The sequence below is a fragment of the Lissotriton helveticus genome, chromosome 7 (assembly GCF_964261635.1).
Source record: "Lissotriton helveticus chromosome 7, aLisHel1.1, whole genome shotgun sequence".
In the NCBI taxonomy this organism is placed as follows: Eukaryota; Metazoa; Chordata; class Amphibia; order Caudata; family Salamandridae; genus Lissotriton; species Lissotriton helveticus.
In genome coordinates this window covers 131,111,263-131,132,225 of record NC_136068.1, presented here as the reverse complement: position 1 = coordinate 131,132,225, position 20,963 = coordinate 131,111,263, and the positions used below count along the sequence as shown (strand labels likewise).

Below are 20,963 nucleotides of genomic sequence, written 5' to 3'. Positions count from 1 at the left end.
TCAATTGGACCTTTGGCCTTCTCCTTCTTTTGGGTCTTGACGTCAATCAAACGAAGTCTATCTCGACCCCTGTACAATGCCTTCAATATCGGGGAGCCACCATCGATACTCGCACGGCAAACGTGTATCTTTCAGAGGACCAACGCTTTTCGATCCTTCAGAAGGCTCAGGCTCTCATGACCACGTCTTTTTCAACTGTGTGGAAGGTCTCCTCTCTTCTGGGATCTTGTATCTTCCTCACTTCTAATGCACGCCTCCACATGAGACCTCTGCAGGACCAATGGGATCAGAGAATAGGAGATTGGGAGGACTGGATTCAACTGTCACAACATGCACTGCAGTCCATCAGAATGTGGTGTTCTCCCAACAATCTCCTACAAAGGGATTCCCTTCCACAAGGAGATACCGACGCAAACCATAGTAACGGATGCTTTTCTTCTAGGCTGGAGTGCACATACTGATCACCTTCAGATTCAGGGCAAATGGTCCACAAAGGAATCCATTTACCACATCAATCTGCTAGAGCTAAGAGCAGTTCATTTGGATCTGAAAGCCTTTCAGCCATCATTCCGTGCCTGCTCTCTGCTTGTCCAGACAGACAATACAACAACAGTTACCTCAGGAAGCCCAGACCATCTGGAAGTGGCTCTTAGCCAGAAATCTGACCATAACAGCTACTCACCTCCCAGGTGTTCAAAATTCTCAGGCCGACGCTCTAAGCAGACTTCTTCAGGAAAATCACGAAAGGGTCTTAAACAACGACGTGGTGCGAGACATCTTCAAAGGATGGGGTACTCCAGAGGTCGATTTATTTGCCACCGCAGAAAACAAATGCCAAAGCTGCGCCTCGAGGTTCTACCAACCAGGAACTCTGGGAACGCCCTATGGATCAACTGGTCAGGCAGATTTCCCTACGCCTTTCCTCCAATCCCCCTTATCCCGGCAGTCCTCATCAAACTCTCAGTCACGGGCCAAGAGGATCCTCATAGCCCCGGAGTGGCCAGGTCCGTGGTGGTTTACAGACCACCTTCACCGGTCTATCCTTCCACATCTCTGGCTGCCATGCAAGTCAAACCTACTAACGAAATTCGGGTGACAGACCGTGCACCCCAACCTCTCATCATTAAATTTGGCGGGATGGGTCCAGAGTTAGTGCAGTATGGACACTTGAACTTACCTCAGGACTGCATGGACAACCTTAAGGAAGCTAAAAGGCCATCCACACGCTCCGCGTATGCATATAAGTATAAGAGATTCTGTATCTGGTGTTTATCGAAGTATAAAGATCCTACTTCTTGTCAGGAAAATGTCATCCTTCCATACTTGCTTAATCTCGCACAATCCGGCCTTCAATTTGCTTCCATTAAGGTTCACCTTGCAGCTCTGACTGCTTACAAGAAATGCCCTTCACAAACTTCCTTTTTTTAAATCCCTGTCATTAGAGATTTCTTGGAAGGTTTGAAGAAGGTTTTTCCTCCCATTAGACGTCCATCTCCTCCTTGGGAGTTGAATGTAGTTCTTTCTCGACTTATGCAAGAGCCCTTTGAACCCATTCATAAGGCTACTCTTCAGCATCTGTTTTGGAAGACAGCTTTCCTTGTGGCTATCACTTCTGCCCGCAGGGTAAGTGAAATCCAGGCACTGTGTTGTCAAGAACCATACACAGTTTTCCATTCATCTAATCCTTCCATCCATCTCTCTCCCAGATGGCTCCAACCTCTCCATCATTGGCAGACAGGGCCCGCAGGCCATGCTCAGCGGCCTATGGACTATTCCAATCCACTGCACAGATCACCATTGCAACGTCTCGTGCAGGAAGTGGACAGGTCACCCACCACTCGGACCGGAGAGCTCCGAGGCAGATCCCCTGAACGCAGGTTGACTCAGGGGGCATCGCAAGAGGCGGTGTACACTATCTTGGTCTTCCTCCTCGACACACACTCATCCAAAAGGGATTACTCACCTACCCTAACGGATAGTCCCCCCTTCCAGAGTGTTTCTGATGTGAACACCTTTCATGTTGTTCTCACCAGAGGAGCTCAAAAGCTGGGCGTCACCATGTCAGCTCCTCAGACAACCACGTCCATCATTTTCGAGACCCTCCATCAAAGGTCTGCGACTAGGCCATTGCTTCCTTTGGTCCCGGGTCTCATCGAGCCGGTAATGGATATCTTCCTCGCTCCATCATCGGCAAAAGCAGCTCCAGCTCAGATCCTGAAAAAATATAATCCAGCTGCATCAGATCCTCTTTCCCTCAAGTCGGATCCACCTCCGGACTCTGTCATTATTGCAGCAGCGAAGAAGACACACGGTTGCATCTTCCTCCTCCACTCCTCCGGATAAAGAGAGTAGAGCACAAGATCCTTGGGGTCGGAAGGCTTGTGGCTCTGCAGTGTTCTCTCTCCAAGTGTCGAACGCTGCAGCTCTGCTGGGTCGGTATGACAGGTCCTTATGGGATTTACTGGAACGTTTCAAGGACAAACTCCCAAAAGAGGATCAACAGGACTTTTCTGTGATCCTACAGTAAGGTGTTCTGGTGGCCAACCAGGTAATCAGCAGTGCAGCTCACTCTTATGCACATGGCATATGTGCACGAAGATCTTCCTGGTTGCGCCTCCCAGCGTTAAAACCTGAGGCACAATAGCGCATCCTGAATCTCCCATTTCTGGCACTTCACTGTTTGGTGCACATACAGATGAAGAAATGGCAGAATGAAAACCGAGTTAGACACCATGAAGGCTGTGGGCCTGGAGAAGGAGTTTAGGCGGCGATACAGACCCTACAACCAGAAGAATTACCAACAGAGGGTTCAAACCCCTCAATGGTCACAAAACAAGTCCCAGTACGAAGGCCGTCGTTCCTCGAGAGGAAGAGGAGGACATCAACAGCAGTCCTCCGCAACAAAAAGTCCAGGGAAGCAATGAGTTTCTGCTTCCTCTAGCACCATTGCACACTCCAATGGGAGAAAGTATCTCAAATTACATTCAAGAGTGGCGCAACATAACCAAAGATCAGTGGGTGCTGAATATACTAAAAAATGGGTACACACTATGCTTCAGCGTGTTCCCAAGAGACATTCTTCCAGTAAAATCTCGTCCGCTACATCTAGAACTGCGTCAGGAAGTGTCAACCCTTCTCAAAAAGCTAGCAATGGAAGAGGTCCCTCCTACACAGAGAGGAAAGGGAGTTCACTCAAGATACTTCCTTGTTCAGAAAAAAGACCAACCGAACAAGTTCAGACCAATTCTAGATCTACGTTCTCTGAACAAGTTCATCGAAAAGGAGAAGTTTCGAATGTTGGCGCTCCACCAAATATTCCCACATCTGAAGAAAGGCGATTTGGTGTGTTCGGTGGACCTCCAAGATGTGTACTTCCACATTCCAATCAAACACAACATCGCAAATTCTTGCGGCTCATGGTTTGAACAAAACATTACCAATTCAAGGTCTTAGTCTTCGGCCTAAAATCAGCCCCAAGGGTATTCACAAAATGCATGGCAGTAGTAGCGGCAGCATTACTTCGCCGAAGCCTGTTTGTTTATCCATACCTGGACAACTGGCTGTTGAAGGGATCATCTCCTCACATGGTGCAGGAACACCTTCACATCTGCCTGGATCTCCTTCAGCGCTTAGGCCTGCATGTTAACCCGGACAAATTAGTCCTTCAACCGACCCAATCACTCCACTATCTGGGCGCCAACTTAAACTCCGACCTCGGAAAAGAGTTTCCTTCGGAGGAGAGATTGTCATCAATGAGAGACAAAGGCAACATCATCCTTCAAACCCATCAGCCATCCGTAAGACAGGTGGCTTCTCTGCTGGAGACGATGGCCTCTTGCATTTTTCTCATACCAAACCCAAAATTGAGGATGAGACCGTTGCAGCAAGATCTAGAGGACAAATGGAATCAATCCTCGGGTCAGTGGAACAACAGGATTCTCCTCTCTCCCACAGCAAAGAAGTCCATTCTCTGGTGGCTGCAACCACAGGATTTTCTGGTGGGAGTCCCTTTCCATTAACCTCTGCCACAACAATCCCTGATCACGGATGCGACGCTTCAGGGTTGGGGAGCGCACCTGGGTCATCTGCAAACTCAGGTCAGATGGACCAACTGAAAACAGACGTATCATATCAACATGCTGGAACTGCGGGCAGTTCATTTAGCCCTCAAGGCTTTTCAGCCGTCAATTCAGTCGGGATCAATCCTAGTACAAACGGACAATACAACCACCATGTATTACTTGAATAAACAAGGTGGACAATGCTCTTGCCCTCTCGAATCCCAGACGATCTGGCACTGGCTGCTAGCCAGGAATCGATCGATCACGGCAGTGCATCTGCCGGGAGAACAGAATGTGCGAGCAGACTCCCTCAGTCGTCACTTCGAAGAGCAAGAAGACTGGGTGCTCAACGACGAAGTGGTGGCAGACATCTTTCATCAATGGGGTCATCCTTTCATCGACCTCTTTGCAGACGATCAAAACAAAAAATGCCACGCCTTTGCATCTAGGTTTTACTGACCAGGAATGAGTGGGAATGCTCTTTTGATAGATTGGTCAGGGACGTTTCCATATGCCTTTCCACCCCTCCCTCTCATTCCGAAGGTTGTGGCTACACTTCTCCGATCCAGAATGACGATGATCCTCAAAGCACCGGACTGGCCTCGCCAATGGTGGTATCACAACCTGCTGTCGCTCTCGGTTCGCCCACATTGGAGACTTCCGTGCAGGCCCGATCTTTCACACCAAAATGGGAGGGAAGATTCTGCACCCCAGCCTTCCCTTGCTCAGCTTGGCAGCATGGCTCCTGAAGTCCTACAGTACGGACATTTGAATCTCCCTCAGGACTGCATGGACATTTTGAGGGAAGTCAAAGAGACCTTCCACAAGAACCTCATACTCTCTAAAGTGCAAAAGGTTTTACTTGTGATGTGCCCGTAATGGGTGAAATCCAGTTAACGGGCAAGAAGAAGTAATCTTGCCGTATCTACTCTACTTGGCCAAATCTGGTTTGAAGTATTCTTCCATAAAGGTACATTTGGTGGCCATCATAGCATATCAAAAATCACCTAACCAACCTTCTTTCTTTCAACTTCAGGTGGTCAAGGACTTCCTACAGGGTTTGAAGAAGGTGTATCCCCCTGTTCAACCTCCTTCTCCTCATTGGGAGTTGAATCTAGTCTTATCCAAATTGATGAGTCCTCCATTCAAGCCATTCATAAGGGCACATTACAACACCTTACTTGGAAAGTAGCCTTTCTAGTGGCAATTACATCAGCACGCAGAGTGAGTGAGATACAAGCACTCTGTTCTAAGGAACCGTATACGGTTTTCCACCACAATAGGGTGGTTATGCGAACTCACCCTTCCTTCCTCCCCAAGGTTGGGCTGAAACTCAGGGTGACATGGAACTCAGGTTCCATGTTAATCAGACAATTTCTCTGCCCTCTTTGTTCCCTAATCCTGTTACACCAGTGGAAAGGTCTCTTCATTCGCTAGACCTCAAGAGGGTTCTCAAATTCTATTTAGAGGCAACAAAATCCATTAGAAAGGCTGATCAATTGTTTGTAAACTATGGCTCTGTTAGAACAGGCTTCCCAGCTTCTAAAAGATCAATTTCTAGATGGATAGTGTCTTGTATAAAGTTGGCCTACCAAATAGCGAACAAGCCTCTGTTTGCCTCCCCTAAATCTCACTCTACTAGGAGCAAGGCTGCTACGGTTGCATTTCTGCACAATGTACCGATGGCCGAGATTTGCAAGGCTGCAACTTGGAAATCGGTCCATACGTTTACCAGGCATTACTGTCTGGATTCTGACTCCAGGGCAGGTACCCAAGTGGGCCAGGCCTCCTTGAGGAATCTGTTCCAGTGCTAAACTGTTGGAGTCTGTATATGCCTTATGGCTGTTATGTATCTTGATTGTACTCTGTGTACTTGCACGCAGGATATGGGGATGGACTTGCTATTCTATTCATGTGCTTATGACTATTGATGAGGATCCCCCTAGAAGAGAAGGATAATTTACTTACCTGTAATCCTAGTTCTCTTCCAGGGGTATCCTCATCAAAGTCATAAGCAACCCACCCGCCTCCCGGGCAAGTGAACTGGATACATATATCTCTTTGTAAAATGATCTGCGGGTATCCGCAAAGAACAACTGACCTAACTGTCACCCCTTAGGCATAAGAAGCTAGGGGTCATGGCTGCATTAAAGGCTCGGTGCCAGTTTATTCTGAGTGTTTCTGTGGGTTATCTTTTCAGCTTTCTACGCTAATGTTTCTACAATGCACCCTATGTACTGACAATGTTTTTCATTCCTCCTTGCAGAATTGTGATTTCTGCTGTATATTAAAGCAGTTTTCAAAGGCTTTATTTCTCCCTGCTTTATTGGAATGTATTTATGTACAAAAGGATGTTCTTGCAACATTGTTCAGCATGACTATGGAAGGCTGCATTTTGTGTGTATATATATGTGTATATATATATATATATATATATATATATATATATATATATATATATATATATATATATATATATATATATATATATATATATATATATATATATAACCTCCAAATTGCCACAAGACTGCGCCGGACTCTCTCGGGGTGGGTGCTCAAAGGGGCGCTCGTGGCTGCACCCCAAACTATTGTCACTCACATCCCTCACCACTGCAGAGGGAAAAGAGCACCACGGCAACACAGGTGAGATGTCAAATTCCTTTAATTCAGGCGTTGTGCATGACGCGTTTCGTTTTATGTAAAAACTTCTTCAGATGCCGCCCGGAATCTTGCAAGTGCATCTCCCGCCCACATTTAAAAGCAAACTGTCCCGCTACGATTGGTCAGAACACTGCTGGTCACAATGTGCTGGGTAGCCACAAACACCAGAACCTGGATTCGCGTGGAGCAGACACTTGAAGTAAGTACGAACCCAAGTGGGCGTGGTCTGCTCACTTCTCCCCAGCGTTGACCTTTGTTCTTTTGAATGGGCGATGTGACAGCTCTCCGTGTGCCTCACCCCACCGCTGAAAATGCCATAGAGCCCATGCATACCGCCTAAGTAAGCAGTATGTCCACACGAAGTCATAGTCCACTGTGAAGCGGTTGGGCTGGTCTCGGGCATGCGGCGTGTCCTGGCGCTTCTACAAAGAACCTCCAAATTGCCACAAGACTGCGCCGGACTCTCTCGGGGTGGGTGCTCAAAGGGGCGCTCGTGGCTGCACCCCAAACTATTGTCACTCACATCCCTCACCACTGCAGAGGGAAAAGAGCACCACGGCAACACAGGTGAGATGTCAAATTCCTTTAATTCAGGCGTTGTGCATGACGCGTTTCATTTTATGTAAAAACTTCCTCAGATGCCGCCCGGAATCTTGCAAGTGCATCTCCTGCCCAAATTTAAAAGCAAATTGTCCCGCTACGATTGGTCAGAACACTGCTGGTCACAATGTGCTGGGTAGCCACAAACACCAGAACCTGGATTCGCGTGGAGCAGACACTTGAAGTAAGTACGAACCCAAGTGGGCGTGTTCTGCTCACTTCTCCCCAGCGTTGACCTTTGTTCTTTTGAATGGGCGATGTGACAGCTCTCCGTGTGCCTCACCCCACCGCTGAAAATCCCATAGAGCCCATGCATACCGCCTGAATTAAAGGAATTTGACATCTCACCTGTGTTGCCGTGGTGCTCTTTTCCCTCTGCAGTGGTGAGGGATGTGAGTGACTATATATATATATATATATATATATATATATATATATATCTATATCGTTGAGTCCGGAACAACAAGGCACAGTGTAGCCACGTAGTAAAACGGAATTAGAGTAAAGCCACAAGCTCTGTTGTCAGTGAGTTTTATTCGTGATGAAATAACAGCCCACCAGTCGCCATATATATACACAATGTGTTTCCGGGGTCCCGCACGTAGGCGGGAATATTCATGTGCTTATGACTTCCTCCCATTAACAACCTGCACCAAATAGAGAAATGCAGTGCTAGAAATAGTTTTAATAAATCTGATGGCAAACCCAATGAATTCAGTTTAGAGAGTCGGCCTTTCCACTTTCTCAAACCCAGCGAATGCAATAAAGGCGCTGTAAGGAATTTGCAATTTCCTAACCACTTCGTCATCTATTAAAGTCTGTACAAATGAGATATTACCCATTCTAGAGTGGTTTGGTCTAAATCCAACCTGTCCACGTTGCATAATTCCTTCAGAGAAAGCCAAATCCTTGAGGTGTGCTAATATACTGGCTGTGAAAATCTTTCCTGATGCAGCCAGGAGAGCAATCTGGTGATAATTGGCCATGAATATATATGCTGCTGTCTGTTTACTTGCGGGGAGCACTATAATTCAGGTATGTGTACTGCAAGATTTATTGCCTGTTTAGGTTCTGACGATGTATTCTCCATAGAGAGCTTAATTATATATGCATTTCATTCAGACCATGACATGGGGATGGACAGTAGGGATTTCCTAACCCCACAGTGAGATGTTAGTTTCAGAATAACCTTGCGATTGTATTTTGTGCTGCCAGACTGAGCTTGATCCAGTTCTTGTCAATTGCCTTTTTTGAGATTAATTGAATCGTTTGTCCTTTTTTCTTCAATATTACTATTTCCTTTTTTTTTTATGAGAGATATTTAATGAGTTGGAAGCAAATACGTTTATTTATGGCTTCTAAGATTTACTTGTCTTGAACATTTCTTTGCTTATATTCCTTTTTCCTCTTGGAATGATTGGTGGAATTTCAAATCTTGTTAGTGATTTCCAAGATAATTTCCTCATAGGAGGCTATTTGATTAACTTTTTTTTCTATTTAGATTTTGATATTCTTCTAATAGCTTTATTCACCTGATTGATCAACCCCCACGTTCCTAAACATTTTCCCCATGCTTGGGTCTACCTGTGCTTTAACATTTCCCTCCTCCCTTGCCCAATTTTCTAATTGTGGTACCTGTATGGTGAGTATCATGAGTAAAGCTGCGTGATTGCTACCTTGGCAAAAATTAACAAAGACTGCTCAAAAACGTTGAATAAATCATAGTTGGTGTAGGAGGCTGGCTTAGTATATGGTGCACACTTATTTAGGTGAAACACCTTGCACTAATCCAGGCAACCTTTATGGTTATTTTAGTGGTCTTAGACAACCATAAAAGCTCTCCTAGAAGTAGCTGTGAAATGCAGCCTTCAGGCTCACTCCAGGAGGAGTGTTAAGCAGCGTATTTTTTTACCAGAACTAATCATATAGTGTAGGTTGAACAAAAAAGAAGCACACAGTGGTTATGAAAATAATTATATTTATTACACACACTCACTAACACATAGGTATATCTCCTACCTGGAGATATCAACACAATATTTCAAAAGTAGAAAGGGTAAGTAGCTCAAATACACAGTGGTCTCCAGGGGGATAAAGTGGAATGCGAACTGCGACCGAAGTCTGGACTTGCACCAGAAGACTCAGAAGAGCTGGGGACCCAAAGAAGCACTTGAGGTAATTACCCAGGTACCCCACAGAGGCTGTGTGCAGAGTGAGAATACAGCCGCATACTCGATGCAAGTCCTTGGGAAAGTCGCAGTTACAGTTTTCAAGGAGGACCCTTACCAGTGGACCCCGAGGAAACTCCCCTGCCCCCCCCTCCTGGATACCCCAGAAACCTACACCAGGGAAGCTGGCTGCATAGTGGCGAAGTGACATCGGAAACCGACGTAGACCACAACGGAGGACTTCAGTAAAGATGCCGCTGGTGAAGAAGGTGAAAGAGTCCGGTGGAATCCGGTGAAGAGTAGTACCTGCAAGCAGAGGGGACCATGTCTATGCCACTCTGGAGTGATCAGGAGGAATGGAAGACCAATGCCCACCGATGACGGAAGATGCAGGAGAGTTGACTATGACCTTGTAGCTGTGAGGACCAGGCTAGGCTGTGAAAGACCAGGCGCCGTTCACAAGCTGTCCCTCAACGGAAGTCGAAAACCAGGGGGTGGGTGTCCCGCAGGAGCACCAACAAGCCTTGGCAACAGCAACAGACGTGGTTAACGAAGAAGGTGCAGTGTCAGGACAAGCAAGGTTCAAGAGACTCACCATGTGCAGGAGAGTCAGAGCAGGCCCGAGCAAGCACGGGAGCCCACTGAAGCCAAAGAAGACCCTCAAGTGGACCCACAGGACGAAACCACAGTAGTCACAAGATGGACCTCAAGCAGCTCACCAAAGATACAGGGCCACTGTGCAGAGGATGCAGTGAGGGCAAAGACCTTGGTAGGAAGAGACGCTGGACACTGGAGCTTCTTGTAGCCAGAAGATCTCTGGATGACAGAGTCAACAAACCTTGACAATGGCAATCCGATGCGGCGCACAGGCGTTCTGTTCCAACGGTTCCAACGAGGAATATTGACCTAAGACTTGCTGAGAAGACAGTGCAGGCATCGAGGGAGTTGCAGAACCACCACCTGTCTTGCTTAACCTTAAAGAGTCTGTGGGAGCTCAGGAACAGCAGGCTGGTCAGCTTCGTTGTGGTGCCTGCACTTCACTCCAAGGGAGATTATTTTGGGTGTTTTTGATGCCCACAGGCCTGAAGAAGAACCTGGATGAAGCACAGACACAGAAGACGGTCAGGACGACAAGACCGGGAGTCTTCTTGATGCAGTCTCTGTTCCAGGCGAAGTCCAAGGTGCCCAGACAGTTGAAGTGGTTTCGGATCTGAATCTTGTCCCATGATGAATCTGAAGAGCCACCCACAGGTAAGCCTTTAAATACGATTCAGGGATAAAGATAAATGCCAATAAAAAAATATATTTTTAAAAAAAGTGCGATTCAGGGATCCCTCCCAGAGGAGGGGTTGGACAGAGGAAAGGACCTCCCATGACCTTTGTCCAGTTTCGCGCCAGAGCGGGAGCAAATGGCTCCCTAAACTGGTTCCAACTGTAGTATGCAAGGAGGGAACCAAATGTGCCCTTTATAGCAAAAAGTGTGGGTAACCATGAAAGCAGATCCTACAGGTAGATGTTACATAACCTATGATAGATGAACCTGAGATTCCTTTTGTAGTTGGAGTAGCTGGTACTTTAGGAGCCACCCAGACCTTTATTGTTGCCCCGTTGATTCCACTGAAATTTTCCAAAGGTACTCTGCCTCTTCGATCTGCTTTTTGTGGAGTGGGGAATACGTTTTGGGCACCTGGCAGGCATATTCAGGCACTTTATTTCTATGTACAGATAATATAGCATTTGAGACTTTGGCAATAAATCCCCCCATTATGAACATGTTGACATTATTTCTATTTCCTTGAATATTGTCGATAGAATCAAAAATGTGGTTTAAGGTTAAGTTGTGTTGCTGTCCTGGAGGAACATATATGTTAAATAAAAGAAAGGAGGATCTTTGATAATTTTCAGTTTTTGGAAAATTAATCTGGATACCTTCTACACTTTGATGAAAACTGATAGGATCTCAAAGACCCATAGTATTTCAGGTGACAATCCAATTGTAAGTCCTCCTTTTGCATGTCTTATGGTTACGGTCTGTTTAGGAATGTCGATTACAAAATATGATTCTTTAAAGAATTTCCTATCCTGCCAGCTTTCTTGCGGGCATATTATTACGGGCTTTTGCTCTTAGTGGTACAAGTGAAAGCCAGCTAGATTCCAAGATTACTAAAAAGACAATTTGCATTCAGCACTTATTTCTTTTCATTATTTTTCCTGGCTAGCAAAAGCAGGGCTCCTTAAAAGGCGCTTCACATATTTGATGCTCTCGATTGGTGATGTATCTTCCCTTTGCACTGACTTGAATCATAACAGAATTAGGATTACCCATCGTTTTTATACCGTCAGTGAAATTTACAAAGTGGCAGCAATTCCTTTTTCCTTTATTGGGTACACCATTGAAAGTTCTTCTTGAAAGTTCAATATTGCACACATCGTGGCCATTTTTGTGAAGTACATCACACCCCTTTAATTGCTGGTATCAAGTTGGACCAGAATTCAACCGGTGCTGTAAACGTTCTCTGCTGAGGAAAGTCCTTGAAGTTGTGGATAAGTATGTAATAGACAAAGGATTCTCTAAGAGTTACATCATTTGGAAATAAATCTGTGATTTCAATAATAGTAGAGAGAGGTACTAGATTGCTACTTTCCACTATTGAGATCATTGTCCCGTATTTAGATGTGCTTCTGTAGTTTTAAGTTCTAAACCCCATATCCTCCAGAAAGAAAGTCCTAAATTGAATTCGAGTGTTTGGCTGTAATCCCTAATTTATATTAACACTAACATCAGAAGCAGACCTGAAGCAAGATGGCGGCCGCTACTGCAGCCGAGTGAGGAACTACGTGGCGTTCTGTCTGAATCCGGACCAGGCTCACGGTCTGCGCGGGGACAGCTTCGCTGCTTCGCCGCCCTGCTCTGGCGAGCTGTTTCGAGTTGTTTCGGCTTTTATTCCCGGGTTTGCGTTCCGTGACCCGATCAGCTCAAGCACGGCGTTTGTCTGAGAGGAGGCTTTTCCCGGCTGATTTCAGCTGAAACAGGAGCTGTGGAGGGCCAGCGGAGCCGAGCTGAAGAAGAACCACGGTCTGTAGCGGAGTACCGAGGCTTTGGGAGCGGGAGAACGAGACGCGCTGAGACGCCGGAGGCAGGGGAACTGCTGAATCGTTGGTGCTCAGCTTGGAGCACGGCAAGTCGGCTTTTGATTAAGCAAGAAAAAGGAGTGGGAATTGAAACATTGAAACATTGCTGCAACTTTACACGCGTTTGTGTCAAACAGCCGAGCAGGTTTGCATTTACTTTTCTTCTGACAAGCCGGCTGAGGAAAAAATAAAAAGGGGTCTGGGAGCTGAAAACTTTGTTGCAACCTCATACGTGTCTGGGTTAGGACCCCTTTGGGACTGTTGGGACATTACTAATAGCAGCAAATCCTGCCTGGCATAAACCTATTTTATAAGCTATAAGCTATATTTTTGACTCTGTTGATATATTTGTTCAGGCCTTTAACAGTCTATACGAATAATATGGCACCTAAAGGCAGAGGGGGCAGAACAAAAGCAGCTGCTAGCTCAGCTAATTCAGATAATCCAGCTAGTACGACGCCTAGTACTGCTGAAAGTATTGCAACAAGATCAGCAGCAGAGCTTAACTCCTTAGATAGACCTGTTCCGGAGACCCGTGCTCGCCAGCAAAATGAGGTCATTAAGGAGCCAACAATACCTGATTTATTCAGAAAAAAAATGCAACTATCCCAGCCAAGAATAATATGCAGACACCTCGAGACCCCACTAAAGGGAAGGTGCAAGGAGCCGCTGACCCGTCGGGCGCTGTATCAAAAAATCGCGGTGCTAATCTTTTACTTACTCCTGCAAAATTAGGGGGTGAGGGCCCTCCCACCCTCGAAGAAGATATTGATAAGGATGTAGCTGAACTTTGCCAAGCAGTGGGTGAGGTCAGAGTCTCGCCACGAGTTAATGAAGGGGGCATCAGAGAGGAAAATGGAGTAGCTCTAACTTCAAATTATGCTGAATCTATTGAATCGGGAGGTCAATTTTACTCCATGTCCGATGTCTCACTAGCATCCGACGGTGAGATTGGCGAGGATGTGATTAATGAAGGCCACTCATCCTCAAAAGTCTGGGCTGATGATTGCAATCAAAACTCTGAGGAAGAATTTCCGGGTTCTGATGATTTGGTGAATGAGGAAACTCCAAATACAGTTCGCAAGGCCACAGAGGTACAAAACTCTCCTTTGGGTGATAATCTTGGTGTAGTTGTTCAACCGCAGTGGGAAGGCGCTGGACTGGCCCCGGAAACCCAATCTGAACTTCCTGAATTTTTGGAAGGAGACGAAGAAATCACACTTAAGTCCATCTACAACTTGCAAACCTCTATGTATAGGTTAATTATGGCTCATAGAGAGGAGACTAAGGCAGAAGGGCTTCGTACGCAAGGGGCTGTACGAAAATTGCAGAACGTTGTTTGTCGCTTAGCCAAATCTAGTAACGAAACCATTTCAAGAGTAAATGAGACCGAAGCTCGTATCTCTGCTGTGGAGGATGAACTTTCTACACAGAACAAGTCAATTAAGGACTTGGAGAATACCAGGCAAGATATCGACTGGAAGCTGACCGACCTGGAGAATCCAGCCCGGCGCAATAATTTGCGCATTTTGGGGGTTGCAGAACGATCGGAGGGAAGAGATATCCATTGTTTTGTTGTGGACTTGTTCTCGGACGCTTTTCCAGATCTCCAGGGGTGGGTCTGGGATAAAGAAATTATCAGGGCTCATCGTTTTCCCTTTAACCAAAAACGTGATCAGGGGGGGGGGAATAAGAATCCAAGAGCTATTCTTATTTGTTTGCAAAATTACTTGCTCCGTGTGATTCTGTACGACCTAGCTAGACCTTCAAAGACTAGAAAGGGATTGGGGCATGAGTTTTTTGTAAGGCCCGATTTCTGCCCGGTAACAGTGCAGCAACGTTGGAGGCTTAAACAGCTAATGGCTCCAATCCAGTCTAAAGGGGGGGCAGGTATTTTTGCTAAATCCTGCAAAACTCAAGGTGGTACACAAGGGGAAAACCACTTTTTTCATGTCCGAGGTTAAAGCACAGCAATTTTTAGATGAAATGTAGTAGAAGATAGGACAAGGGCTACATACCCTAGTTAGGCTTCTTTTTTTGGGGGGGTCTCTGGGGTTTTCTTTCTCTCAAGAATGTTGGGGGTAAGATATAATACGGGCCTGGGTGGATCAGGCAGAACCACTTAGCTCACCTTCACTTTCCATCAATGAGGGCTTTTGCCCTTAAGCTTCTGGTGGTTGGGTTTTGGGAGGAGGGTGGGTTGGGCGGGGTGGTCTGTGGGGGGGGGTTGGAGGGAAAAGGGTGTTGTGTTGGGTGCAGGGAAGTACAGCTGAAGGATGCTTAGTTTTGGTGTATTTGAATTATGTATGGCTGAGTTCAAATGTAGGAATGTTTTGTTTTTGTAAATGTAAGACCAACGGCGGTATTATATTAATACAAGATAATGGCTACATTTTTGATTTGCTCTATCAATGTGTGTGGGTTAAATGATAAAAGAAAAAGGGGGATAACCGCTCAGGTGTTTAAAGCTATGCGGGCTGACTTAATATGTATACAGGAGACTCATGTCTCTTGGTCAAATAGGGGATGGCTTAAGGACCTAGGAATGGAGGTTGTGGGATGCTCTCGTCAAAGTTCCATGATAAGGGAGGTGGCCATTTTGAAAAGGTTTGGGCTGGGGGAAGTCAAGAGAGTTAAAGAAGACCCGTTGGGACGATGGGTCATTGCCGACCTTAAACTTGGGGGTTCGCTTATTACTATTTGCTCAGTTTATGCTTCTACTGTTGATGACCCCACAGCTCTCCATCAATTAAGTGTAGAGTTGGCTTTATGGCCACCTAGGTTAATATTATGTGGGGATTTTAACCTCCATCTGGACGAAACATTTGATATCTGTGGAAATACTGCATATGTGGGGAGAAAAAAGAATGTATTTAAAGCAGTTAAGGGGATCGCTCAAGAATACCGCTTGATAGATGTGGGTTTTGAGAAAAGGGGGGGAACTTATGGATGTACTTTCTTTTCTGCCCCACATTAAAAACATTTTAGGTTGGATTATTTCTTTGTTGCAAGGAACTTTTTTAATGAGCTGACACAAAGGGAATACAGAGTTCTACCTAAAATTGTATCGGATCACAACCCCATTATGTTTAGTTTTGAATCAATCATGCCACCTAGCCCCCGGCCTTGGTCTTTCGACCGTAAGCTCTTGTTCGATGCATCCTATGTTGAGCATATGAATACCTGGATCCCTGAGTTTTTTACTAATAATAAGGGCTCTGCCTCGTTAGAGGTAGTCTGGGATGCATTTAAGTGCGGGGTTCGAGGAGAAACTTTGAGCTACTCAATAAAAAAACAGAGGGTGATTCAAAATAATGAGGAACGTGAGATGAATAAACTGAGACTGTTAGAGATTCGTCTCATGCAGGCTTGTAATAAGGGCTCAGCTACAGATAATATTATTAAGGAGCTATTGGCTCATAAGGTCAAGATTCATCAGGGATTCGCATCAAAGTTTGCTCAGCAACTTGCAGCTTTTCGAACAGAGGTTTACGAGGTGGGAGAAAACTCAGGAAAACATCTGGCTAAGAGGGCAAGGCAGAAAGCTGTTTTTGCTAGCATTGATAAAATTAACAACATTGCAGGGACGACTGTTAATAATCCTGCAGATATACTCAAAGTGTTTTGTGATTTTTATTCAAAACTTTATACTGACGATACGGTAGGAGACTGCATAGACCGAATAATTCATTTTACTGACCAGGCCTTGAATGGCATTTTATCTATGCAGGAGAGGGAGAAGTTGGATCTGCCCATTACTTGGGAAGAGATTGAAGTGTCGTTACTGTCATTGGCCTCTGGAAAAGCTGCAGGTCCCGATTTCATTCCCCTGGAGTTCTTTAAATATTTTCGAAATATACTAAGAGCAGAACTGTTGGATTTATTTCAAAGAGCCCAACAAGGTATTGCCCCTCAGTCTTGGCACGATTCTATTATAACTGTTTTTCTTAAAAAGGGTAAACCTCCCCTGCTACCGTCATCCTTTCGCCCTATTTCCCTCATAAATGCTGATAGCAAAATGTTCTCCAAGATCCTTGCCTCACGTTTATCTAACATCATATCTCCATTAGTTTCTAAATACCAACATGGTTTTATCCCTTCCCGAGACACCGCTGATCATATCCGACGGGTGATCACGTTTTTGGATTGGTCCCAGGCAACCCGGTCTAGTGTTGGACTCATATGCTGAAAAAGCTTTTGACCGGGTTGCTTGGAACTATCTATGGGATGTGTTAGCTAGGAAGGGACTAGGTCCAGGGTTTCTAACGGCCCTAAAAACTATGTATATCGCTCCAAAAGCGTGTATTCGAATCAATGGCCAGCTCTCTCCTTTTTTTTTTTTATCACTAGGGGCACCCGTCAAGGATGCTCTTGCTCACCTTTACTTTTCGCACTTTACATTGACCCCCTCATTAATCGTTTTATTATGGAACAACGGATCAGCCCTATCTGTTTAGCTAATATTAACTATCGTGCATTGGCTTACGCTGATGATATTGTTATAACAACTACCGACGTGCAGACTGCTCTTCCTGCAATTAATGAACTTGCTAAACAATTTGGGGCATTTTCTGGGTATAAACTCAACATGGAGAAGACACAGATTTTATGCTCAGGAGATAATCCACCTTTAAACATTCCTATTATTTCAGAGGTTATATACTTAGGAATTAGAATACCATTGCCCATAGAGAAAATACCCGAACTTAATCTAAATCCCGTGATATCCCAAATCAATAGTTTGCTACAACGTTTAGACCATTTACACGTATCACTGCATGGTAGACTTAACATTTCAAAAATGTTGATTTTACCAAAAGTGTTATATATGTATCGCACTATACCGTTGGAATTTCCTCCCTCTTGTTTTAAAAGTTTAGAAAGGACCACTTCTAGGTTTTTATGGGGCTACAAACGCCATCGGAAAGCTTTAAAAAAGATGATATTGAGCAAGGAGTGTGGGGGATGGAATGTTCCTTATTTCTTCTTTTATTATTTAGCAGCAACGCTCCAATTTATCAGACCTCTTTTAATTGGTGATAGAGCAGATTTTCCTGTTTGCCAAACTCCATCTATCTTTGAATTGATCATGGGTGAGAAAGTGAAAGGTAGCTTTCTCAAGGTTGTCGAGCCAAGTTACCACAAAAAGACAAAGTATAAGACGTTGAAGTCAGCCTTTGGAGCTTGGCAAAAAGTACGGAAGCATCTGTCCATATCTAAATTAAATGCTTATACCCCTTTAGCTTCGCCTGGGCTTCTGCCAAATATTTTTTGTGATTTGACGGTCTACAGGTGGGAGCAGAAAGGATTACTATATTTGGGTGACTTATTCAGTAACGGCCAAATTGTATCTTTTCAAGAATTAGAGAATACATTTTTGCTGGCAAGAAACGATTTTTTTTAATTCCTTCAGATCCGCAGTTTTTTACAGAGTCATACATTTATTATTTCAGCTAGAATGACAAAAATTTCTTTATTGGAACTTCTACAGGAAAAAAAACCCTATAGGTTCTCTGTATCTAAGCTTGATTCAGGAATGTGGGGATGATATGGAACAATGCCAGCTGAAATGGGTTAGTAAACTAGGCCTCCCTGGTATAGATGTGTGCTTCAGAATGTTTAATTACAGGGATGATGAAATCTCAGCATTTTATGTGCATACATGATCTCTACTATACTCCCAGCAAGGTTGTTAAGTGGAGCACCACTACTGGAACGAGCTGTAGCCGATGCGGGTTGTATGCAGCTAACGACTTGCATATGTTTTTCCAATGTCCTAAACTTAGGAGTTTTTTTCAACAAATTGAAAGTTTTCTTGCCGCCGTTCTCAATTGTGACATCACAGTAAACATCGAGATGGTGTTACTAGGAATGGACTTTTCTATCTCTAGATCAAAACCAGTAACTTATTTTTTGTTTATTTGTATGGCAGTGGCTAGAGCTTGTATTACTAGGAAGTGGATCAACTCAGATCCTCCTTCCTTTTTTACTTGGCGTGAAAAATTATTGTTTATGTATAATATTGAGTCTGCTATTTATAAGTTAAAAGGCATCAAAAGAAGAACTTTGGGGGAGAAAATTTGGGTTCCAATCGCTGACTGGATTTAATTAATTTGTGGGACTCTATAAGTTTTCTTATGCTCTGTATGCATCCAAGATGCATTTTTTGCTTGTTTATTTGTATTGCTGTATTTCCCTGTAATGAAACAATAAAATAAAAATAAATAAAAACATCAGAAGCAGACTGTCTCCATCCCCATTGCTGTGGTTTTCTCGGTGAGAGGGGGACTAATGTTCTCTTTTAATATAGTCTTTATCTCAAATTTGTCTGGTTTTGTGAGATCATGCGATTTTCCCTGTTCAGTTTCCACCTTTTACTTGGAACTTCTACCCCTTGTTGCTTGTTTTCATTGTCCGTTTAGTAGCATGGAGGGAAAGATGCCACTGAGGGCTGTTGTTGGTCCTCAGTACCTTCTGAAAACAATTCACATAGCGAGGATATAGTTTCTAAATCTTTATTTTCTGACTTTTTATTGCCATTCTTTCGAGTTTTCTGTCTGTGTTGCCCTTGATTGTCTTTTATCTTTTGTTTCTAGTTTTTTTTTCTTAAGTGCCTGTATGTTTTTTTTTTCTTTTCTTATGTTGACCATCCTTGAAGTTCTGGCTCGAGGTTGTTATGGTGAGATATTTCAGTACTGCAGTTAGAATTTCCAGGTTATGGTCTGAATTACTTGTCATTTTTTCAAGAACCGACATCATTGATTCTAGTATTCTTTGTAGTGCTTGTATGCTTCAGAAACCTGCACACACCCTCCTGGTGGGTGTAAGAAGTTATTCAGTGTTAGTTTAGATGATCAAGAAAGATTATTAGGGTCAACTGACACGCAGTGCGCTGTTGATTTCCTTTGGTGTTTTATTTTACCTCTACTGGGCTAATGTACTCAAATCCACGTCAGGGACAGTATAATTAAGGGGTATTATTCCTGAATAATTCTCTCCATTATTACCAGAATTTTTTGAGTGTTCTTGATGTGGGACACAGGTGACTCCTGACAATAGTTGTGTATTTAAAGGAGTGTTTACAGTTATTTCATTTAAGCCCATTTCTTGGGACTTTAAGTCTTCTACCACGTACTCCTTTTTTTGGGATTGTCTTTGTAATAGTTTAGATTTCTATTTAGGGAACAATTCAAGAATTGAGGGAAAACCCTCTAGTGAACCAGTGTTGAGAGATGTTTTCCTTCCTTCTTTTTTAAGTGCTACAGGTTGCCTTTACATTAAAATAAAGCAGCTTCTTAGCTTTTTAATAGTCACAATCACTGAAAATTATTCAAGCATGTGAATATGAAAGCTACCAATCCTGGAGTACTGGAGTTACAGGTAAGTAACTAATATCCTTTCTCCTACTTGAACTTTAGCAATGCCATTTGTATTTCGGAGTTTCAAACCTTGCACAATCCTTTTATATCCATTCTATACTCCTCAGCTAGACTCTTATCTTCAACCAAATGTTTTGACTGTTTTTTCTATATACTTGTTGGATTCCCATGTACACCAATTAAAGACAGTGTCTGCTTTAAATTTGCCTGTCTGACTCATAAAGTTCTCCACTTGAATATGTTGTACTATCTGGCCAAGATCTTGGATGGACGAGACTTAGAAGCCTGCTCTCTAAATACTTAAAGATACTTAAGATCGTAACAACTTAAGTCCAGCACTATTCCTTTTTTTGGAGTGGTAAATGCTTTTGTAATGTTCTGCCAGTGGAATTAGTCTTCAAACATTCGCTTATTGACCTTCAGACATTTGTTTTGACTGTACCTAAACTAGTTATGATCTGCTATCCTCCCTATCCCTTACATTTTCTGTCATCCCAATTGTATTGTAACCAATAAATGTAAAACTCTCTCATACATTCACATGTGTTAGTACTGTATAAAATGGTTAAAATAAGTAGATGGGGAGAAAAAGATTCAGTTATAGGGAGTTGAGTGATGTTCTAGCAGAACCTGAATGCAGAAAATAGAATAGAGGCGAGGAATACAAGACAATGGATTGAAATCAGTGAGTGATTTCTCATATGGTATTCTCTTAAGAGCTCTGAGGTCTAGTTTGTTCTCCATCGAAGGAATGGACATAACTTTTTTTTAATCCTCACATTTACACTTTAGTTAGAATCATTTGACATCTGTTGGTGTGAAGATATTGACCAATGCTTTTCTCAGTACTAATTTGAGGATTCCCTGTGCATTCATGAAAAGTGGAGAATATTCTCCATGAGAGCCCTATAGTTAGAAGTTTGGAAAGTTCTTTTTGCTTCATGTATCGCTACAGATAT

The 20,963-nt window shown here is 43.8% G+C and overlaps 1 protein-coding gene across 6 annotated transcripts in view; it reads left to right on the top strand.

Moving 5' to 3' along the window:
* The window catches only part of RAD21L1 (RAD21 cohesin complex component like 1), a 1,165,932-nt gene that overhangs the window by 1,104,765 nt on the left and 40,204 nt on the right, over window positions 1–20,963 (top strand). The window lies entirely within an intron of this gene.